Below are 9,262 nucleotides of genomic sequence, written 5' to 3' on the forward strand. Positions count from 1 at the left end.
TGTGGGGGTTGTGAATCTCAGGATTTGTTGTGTCTTGAATGTGGAATGGATGTGGTATTTATAGGGAGAGGGGAGTGATAAATCTGAATTCAATATGGCTAATGCATACAACACTTGCATTATAAAAGATGAATTGGTTGATGCACTTCACCAATAAATCCCACCAGCAGCCCTAGCTCATCTTCATGTCACCATGACCAAGCTTCCAACCAGCTACAATAGCTCATGCCTAGCTCACCATGACCAAGCTTCCAACCAACTCATCCTCATGTCAGCATGACCAGCAACTTCTTGGGCTTACGAATTGGGCTAGGCTGAATCAAATGAAGACTTTAAGATGTCCATTGTGAAGTTAAGAATGTGTATGATCCAACCACATAAGTATTGGCCCAATCCAAGCTCGGAGGAGGAAGTTAAGGCCGAAACAAATTGCTAACTCGTTTTGCTCGCTGACAAAAATCCATCCTGAGCATGGTTCAGTGTTTGCTAGGTTACGGACTCCAGAGTTATCCAATGGGGCTGAAATTTGGATATGTTATAGTACACACCCATTGGAACAACTTTCATGAAGAATACGGCCTCATCCGAGCTGTGTAGGTTGCTGAAACAGATCTTGCAATGTGACCCACGAAACTGGACTGTAGGAAAAATGAGTTTGTCTTTAAACTCTTCTTCCATTCATCCAAATTAGGCCTTAACATGCTTGAATTGCATGAATTATGCTCTCTTGCTCTATTGGCCTACAAAACACACAAATAGAGGCAAATAACTCAGAATTATAGGAAACTAAGCAAAAGAATTAAGTAAATAGGGCATGTATATGTATGAAATTATGAGCTTAACACACCGCCAAACTTAGATTTTGCTAGTCCTCGAGCAAAACAAAAGAAAAACAAAGATAAAAACAAAACAAGAAGTTAACTAGACCACTTTCGTAGGTAACTCGATTGCATTGAGCGAATGCAACAAGCCTTTAAACCTCTAGGCATCCCTAGTATGAGGAGTTGTGTCTCCTGAGGGTTTAACAGATACGATACCCACAAACGTTTTTTTTTAAACTCTACAAAACAAAATGGTTAGAAAAACAACTTTGAAATCAACTAATGAAAATGAAAGAATGTTTTAGTCATACCTCCAACACCATAGAGTTGCCAAGATAGGTCATCAATCAGTGTGTACAAGTGGAAGCTATAGCTCAAAGGCACACAGTTTCAAAGCAAGCACACTCAAACCAAGCTTGAATAGAGAACATGCTTCGACTCTAATTCTCACAGATAACACTCAATCACTCAGAACCTATGTTTTAATCCTCTCAAGAAAGCATAAGTGAGTGTATGAAATAGAAGCACAAATTTGGTTAGATCTCATGAAAGGAATCAAATACTAAGAAAATAGATACACATATACATACCAGCACCCATGAATACATCCTCAAAGATCAGCTAGGTCTTTCACAAGGTTGTAATGAAAGGCTAAGGTTAGGGGAAATGGAAGAATTGGAAGGAAAAACAAATAACTTAAGAACATACCAAGGTTGCATGCTTCATTAATCTGCAAGGCATCATTGATTTAGATTGGCATGGCAGCAAACTTCATGGTATCACCTGGCATAGACTTTATTTCTCACACTTAGATCATATTGAAACACTTTCATCTTTGTTGATTTGATATGCATCTTCTTTACTTTATTGCACAGATTCACACAAAATTCTTATTTAGGTACATGGCTGCAACTTCCTTGCTTCAAACTTTATGTTGGCAAACCTTGGTATATTTCTAAGTTACTAGGGTATGGCTACAATAGGTCAAGTATCTCAGATTGAGATACAAAGGTAGGGAAATGATGAGGGTGATAGAAGAAAAAGGCTTTAAGTGTTTGGCTTCAAGAGGGCTAATGGAACACACATATGGGTAGGGTGAAAAGAAAGCACATAGAATAGTTATACACACATAGCCTAGCATCACTTCAATGAGTTCATTCATGAATGAGAGCAAGCACATGATATCTGTAAAAGAGAATCATCCTTAGTATTCAATCAAAATGAAATGATGAGATCAATTAGAGTGAATTGAAGAAAATAAGTATGGATGAGAAATAGAACACTTTAAACCCTCTCAAGAAAGCAATTAGGCTCGATATAGCTCACTAGGGTAGTCTCCACTATTTTCCTTCAAGAATTTGAGCATGGTACTTTAGCCACCAGAATTCTAAGAGCAAAAGCTTTGTGAAGTGCAAAATTCTGATATGAAAACCTCAAATAGCAGCTCCATAGCATTGATTGTATGACATTCTTTAAAAAAAATAAAAATAAAAATAAAATAAAAAATGTAAAAAAAAATAGTGACAAGGGAACGAAAATTGAAAACATAAATGGATAAGAAAATTGAAATTGAAAACCTTCCCCCCAGACCTGAATTGAACATTGTCCTCAATGTGAAAGCATACAAAAGATGATTGAGAACAAACAAATGATAAAGGGAAAAGTTTAGAAGAAGGTTTAGGAAAAAAAAAAAGAAAAAAAAAGAATATATAAGCAACTCATGGATGACCAGTTAAGGGCCTCAGAAAACACAGCCAGGGGATCCGGGAAGGTTGGAGGGGTCACAATGGTCCCGCTTAAAACCCAAACTTCTTAGACACCGAAGGTGTCGCCTAAAGAACTCCTAGACACTGTATTGACGGAGGTGCTCACTGGGGTTACCAAAAGTTAGCTTATATGAATTTTTTTTTTTAATTTTTAATTTTAATTTTATATTTATTTATTTATAAAAAAGGAACATAAACTTAAAATGACTAAAATAAAAACAAAACAAGTAAAGAGAAAGGATTGAAATGCTTCCCCTTGATGCGATTAGGTCGATTGCTACCAAGCACCTTCTTCTTGAACACATGGGTTGCCTCCCAAGAAGCGCCTTAGTTACTGTCTTGGCAAGACATTGTGCAATCAGCTAAGTTGATGGTACGAAGGGAAGTTGATCTACCACATGGCCAGTTTGGATGCCAGCTGAAACTCCCTCATAGAATGGCTTTAAACGTTGTCCATTTACTTTGAAAGTCGAGCCATCTTTAGGGTTTTGAATCTCCACAGCTCCATAGGGAGAAACATTGACCACGGTGAATGGGCCTTGCCATCTAGACTTCAATTTTCCTGGAAAGAGACGCAAACGTGAGTTAAACAAAAGAACTGACATACCTTTGGAGAACTCTTTCCGTTGAATGTTTCGGTCATGGTAACTCTTGGTTCGTTCTTTGTAAAGCTTTGCATTCTCATAAGACTCATGTCTAATTTCTTCCAATTCATTCAGCTGAAACTTTCTTGCATGGCCTGCCTTGTCTAGATCAAAATTCAACTTCTTGATGGCCCAAAAAGCATTGTGTTCAAGCTCCATTGGCAGGTGACAAGCTTTCCCAAACACAAGACGATAAGGGCTCATTCCAATGGGAGTCTTATATGCAGTCCTATAAGCCCATAATGCATCATTGAGCTTGGCTTCCCAATCTTTCCTTGTATTGTTCACCACCTTCTCCAGGATGTGCTTAATTTCTCTATTGCTTATTTCCACTTGACCAGAAGTTTACGGATGATATGGTGTAGAGACTCGATGGGTGATGTTGTACTTTTTCATGAGTGCTTCGAATGGCTTGTTACAGAAGTGGCTGCCTCCATCACTAATGACAGCCCTTGGAGTACCAAACCTTGTGAAAATATTATCCTTCAAGAACTTCAGCACCACCTTATAATCATTGGTTTTGGTGGCTATGGCTTCCACCCATTTAGACACATAATCAACAGCAACAAGTATGTAAGTATAACCAAAGGAAGATGGGAATGGTCCCATGAAATCAATACCCCACACATCGAAGAGCTCCACAACAAGTATGTTATTCAATGGCATTTCATTCCTGCGACTTATGTTCCCCATCCTTTGGCACCTATCACACTTAACACAAAAATTAAACGCATCTTTGAATAGAGTGGGCCAAAAGAAACCAGATTGCAGAATTTTAAGTGCTGTTTTCTTAGCTCCAAAGTGACCTCCACAAGCCAATTCGTGGCTATGCCTAAGTATGCTTTCTTGCTCTTCTTCTGGAACACATCTTCTGATGAGTTGATCCGGGCAATGCTTGAATAAGAAAGGTTCATCCCAGACATAATGTTTCACCATGGAAAAGAACTTCTTCTTGTCCTGAGAAGTTAGATCATTTCTAAGAACACCACAAGCAAGATAATTAACAAAATCAGCATACCATGGCTCTTTGACTTGGGCAGCATATAGTTGTTCATCAGGGAAAGTCTCATTCAAGGGTAGCATAGCTGCTCCTTTTTCTTCAACCACAATTCTGCTCAAATGATCAGCTACCACATTCTCACATCCCTTCTTGTCTCGAATCTCCAAATCGAATTCTTGTAGCAAGAGAATCCATCTAATCAAGCGTGGTTTGGCATCCTTCTTAGTGAGCAAGTATCTAAGGGCTGCATGGTCAGAATAAACAATTACTTTAGAACCAACAAGGTAAGAACGAAATTTTTCTAAAGCAAAAACCACAGCAAGCAACTCCTTCTCTGTTGTGGAGTAGTTGATTTGAGCATCATTCAAGGTCCGGCTAGCATAATGAATCACATGGGGCAGCTTGTTCTTCTTTTGACCTAAAACTGCACCAATAGCAAAGTCAGAGGCATCACACATTATTTCAAATGGTAAAGACCAATCCGGAGCTATGATAATAGGGGCTGAAGTTAGCTCCCTCTTCAAGGTAGAAAAAGCTTCCATGCAAGCTTCATTAAACTCAAAAACAGCATCCTTAGCAAGGAGATTACACAATGGCCTTGTAATGCTTGAGAAATTTTTGATGAACCTTTTATAGAATCCAGCATGACCTAGAAAGCTTCTAATTCCTTTAACAGAGGTAGGGGGTGGAAGATTTGAGATGAGGTCAATCTTGGCTTTATCCACTTCGATTCCCTTGCTTGAAATCACATGGCCTAGTACAATGCCTTGTCTCACCATGAAGTGACACTTCTCCCAATTCAAAATCAGATTTGTTTCCTGGCATCTTTTAAGCACTAGAGACAAGTGGTGAAGACAATTATCAAAAGAGGAACCAAAAACTGAAAAATCATCCATAAATACCTCAATGAATCGTTCCACCATATTTGAAAAGATTGACATCATGCATCGTTGGAAAGTTGCTGGGGCATTGCACAAACCGAATGGCATCCTTCTATAAGCAAACGTACCAAATGGGCATGTGAATGTGGTTTTCTCTTGGTCTTCCGGAGCAATGGGAATTTGATTATAACCTGAAAAACCATCAAGAAAACAATAGTAAGCATGGCCAGATAAACGTTCAAGCATTTGATCAATAAAAGGCAAGGGGAAATGATCTTTTCTAGTGGATGTGTTCAACTTCCTGTAATCAATGCAAACTCTCCAACCAGTGACAGTTCGTGTAGGAACTAGCTCATTCTTCTCATTCTTCACAACGGTGATTCCGGACTTCTTTGGAACAACTTGCACAGGGCTCACCCACTTAGAATCTGAAATTGGGTAGATGATTCCTACATCGAGTAGCTTTAAAACTTCAGCTCTAACCACCTCTTTCATGTTGGGATTTAGCCTCCTTTGGGCATCACGGGATGGTTTGCTGTCTTCTTCCATTAAAATTCGGTGCATGCACATGCTTGGACTAATTCCTTTGATGTCTGCTATGGTCCACCCAATGGCTGTCTTATGCTCTTTTAGAACTTTAATTAAGCTCTCTTCTTCATGTGAGGAGAGACCTGCAGCAATTATAACAGGGAGAGTTTTGTTAGCACCCAAATATGTATATTTGAGATGATTGGGAAGAGGTTTAAGTTCTAGCTTTGGTGGGATGACAATGGATGGCTCCAATTTCGTGGATGATGGTCCAAGAGGCTCGATTGGTGGCCTAAAGGATGGTGGGTATGGCGGAAACACTTCTAAGGCAGCCACCACTTCTTGGAACTCCAGTTCACAAAGATCTTCCTCTTCTTGTGTTAAGACAGCTTCTAGAGCATCATTAGACTTTCTCTGCAAAATTTTGGAAGAAACCTCATGATCCACAACATCAATTGAAAAGCAAGAATCAAGAGAGATAGAAGGTTGAGATAGAGCATTAAGCATTTTAAATTCAACAGTTTCACCCAAAACAGTCATGGAGAGGGTGCTATCTTTCACTTTGATGATTGTGTCTGCAGTGGCCATGAATGGCCTGCCTAGGAGAATGGGATCAACACGATCTCCATTTGGATTGTCTTCCATGTCCATCACTACAAAATCAGCAGGGAGAATTAGTGTATTAACTTGAACTAGAATATCTTCTACAATACCTTTTGGATATTTTATAGAATGATCAGCTAGTTCAAGTCGCATTGAAGTCTTCTTCATCCCTTCTAAGCCAAGCTCTTGATAACTGAATATGGCAAAACATTGATGCTTGCTCCCAAGTCCAACATGGCTCTTCCAACCTTCTTGCCTCTAATGTTAATGGGAATGTCAAAGCTGCCAGGATCATCTAGTTTTGGTGGAAGCTTCCTTTGCAACACAGCACTTACATTCTGGTCGAGCTTTACTCCTTCATTTGGAGCGAAATTGAGCTTGTGAGTTTTCAAGTCCTTGATGAATTTTCCATATGCAGGAATCTGTTCAATAAGATCAAGCAAAGGCAAATTGATATTAACTTTACTCAAAATATCATAAATCTCTTTAAAAGCCTTATCTTGCTTTGCTTTCTTAAGACGGCCTGGAAATGGAATCTGTGGAACATATGGAGCGGGTGGCACGTATCTATCTTCTTGAAGATGTGGTGGCACAAATTTGTCATCCCTTTTATGCAATTGGAATTGATCGGATTTCTGAGAATCTGATTTGGCCTTAGGAGCAGATTGAGAAGTTTTGAGTTGTTCTCCTTCCGTGGCCATGGTCTCCTCCTCTTCATCTTCTACAATCACAACATCATTTGAAAGATTAGAATCATCTTTATTATCAATGATCTTACCTGATCTGAGCACATGAATGGCCTTGGCTTCTGGGTTCTTTGGATTGATCTCAGTTTGGCTTGGCCATTTCCCGGGCACTCTTTGAGTTATTTCAGCAGCTATTTGGCCTAATTGGACTTCCAATTTGGAGATGGCAGCTTGTGTAGTTTGCTGAAAATTGGATTGGTTGATTGCCATCTGCTTCACTATATCTTCCAATGATGATGATGATTGTTGTGGCTTTTGGAATGAAGGGGGATTTGCTTGATTCTGGGTATTTCTCCATGAAAAGTTTGGATGATTTCTCCAACCTGGATTATAACTTTGAGAGTATGGATCATTTCTTGGACCTTGGTTGTAGGAATTTACCAACTTAGCTTGTTCTTGCACAAATTCTGGATATCCAGCCCCAAGTGGACAAGCTGTGGTAGCATGGTCATGAGATTCACAAATGCTACACACTTCCTTCGGAGGGCTTCTTGAGTTTAATGCAAGAAGAGCATCTAGCTTTTGTTCCAGTTTTGAAATCTGCACACTAGAAGCATCATTAGAACCACTAATAACACGTTTACCTCTTGTATCGTATGTTGGGTCTCCATTGCTATCTCCTCAAAGAGTTCGTACGTTTCTTCTGGAGTTTTGGTTTTAAAAGAACCACCTGCAAAATTGGTGACTTTATTATGACTAGAAGGGGTTAGTCCTTTATAAAACATACGCATTTGAAGCTTCAATGGAATCCCATGATGAGGACATTGGTTGAGCAGCCCATTGAATCTCTCCCATGCTTCACAAAACGATTCATCATCTTGCTGTGCAAATAACAAGATCTTGTCCCTAAGCATGTCGGTCTTTTGCGTGGAGAAGTATTTTTCCAGGAACTTCTTTTGAATGGCAGACCATGTAGTGAGTGAACCAGGCTTCAAAGAATTCAACCAATACTTCGCCTTATCCTTTAAAGTGTATGGAAACACTCTCATTCGAAGTTGATCTTCTGTCACACCTGTCAAGGGAAAAGAACTCACAACATTAAAAATATCCTTTATATGAGTTAATGGATCTTCATTAGGTAAACCATAAAAGGAAGGTAGCATATTAAGATGAGAAGATTTAAGCTCATAATTTTGAGCTACAGTGGGCAGCAAAATGCTTGAAGGAGATGCTGGAATTGTTGGGATATCAAGTTCTCCCATGAACTCAATGGCAGCCATCATTTCTTCTTCTTCTTGGTCTGAACTTGCTTCCGAATTTGAAAGTGAAGAACCAAGAAGTTCAGTGTGGAGAGCAAGACTTGTAAATGTAGCAAGAGCTTGCTCTTTTGCAGTTGACAACTCCCTTTCTAGACGATTCTGAATTTCAGAGGTCACACGATTCGGTTGCAATGATGGTCCTGCGTTCAAGATCTAGAACGTTGGAACGAAGACCTCACTTGTTCAAGTAATGGCTTTTTAGACATAAACTACCTGAAACAGAAAATTAGATTAATTAGAAACACTAAAAAGAATAGGGTAACCTTGGGCACATAACCAGGGAAGAACTTTCGTTCAGTCCCCGGCAACGGCGCCAAAATTTGTTGTTAATAATATGTTAACTCGCAATTGTACGGGGCAATTAGTAGTATAGCAAGACAAGTACGAGGTCGTACCCACGAAGACTGAGAAGTTCAAATTAGTTATGTACTTTAGATTACCAAATTCAAGAAGTTAGGAAGTTAAATCTAAAACAGAATTTAAAGCAAGAGTGAGTTTGAAAACAAATGCAGCAAGATCAAAATGAACTTTGAAGTGAGAATGCTTGTGATTATAGAAAGAAATGAACAAACTGAAATTGCAACGGAAAGCAAGTAAACAAAAGTAACAAAGGGTGGTTTTGAAGGTTAAAACACAGGTTTGGAGACTAGGGCATTCGATTCACCATAACAATTCAATTCTGGGTTATAAAGATTCAAGTAACAAGTCTAATTCATATTCAAAGATTGATTCTAGCTAAAGTATGATTAAGCCATGGTGTGTGGTCATAACCTTGTGTTCCTAATTCCCTAATTTGATCATTTGTTGTCTAACCTAAAATTAAGCATTAGGAACCCATTAAGCATAGAAGAACATTTTAAACAACCAAGTATGTATCTAATCCCTGTTGTCGAATGTCCATACATACTCTTCCTATTCATAGTTCAATTCGAATTAAAGCATGGTGTATACTCTTAATTCAAACCAAGATAGTTAACAAACAAGTTCTAATGGTGATCAATCATTCAAACAAGC

The 9,262-nt window shown here is 38.9% G+C and overlaps 1 non-coding gene across 1 annotated transcript; it reads left to right on the forward strand.

Moving 5' to 3' along the window:
• The first annotated feature begins 7,736 nt into the window (after positions 1-7,736).
• Positions 7,737-7,843, forward strand: LOC148296711 (small nucleolar RNA R71). Its single transcript, XR_015834152.1, has one exon. It is a non-coding gene; the product is annotated as a small nucleolar RNA R71 (small nucleolar RNA).
• Positions 7,844-9,262: the final 1,419 nt, after the last annotated feature.

Source organism: Prunus avium, chromosome 2 (assembly GCF_965620075.1).
Source record: "Prunus avium chromosome 2, drPruAviu1.hap1.1, whole genome shotgun sequence".
NCBI classification, from domain to species: Eukaryota; Viridiplantae; Streptophyta; class Magnoliopsida; order Rosales; family Rosaceae; genus Prunus; species Prunus avium.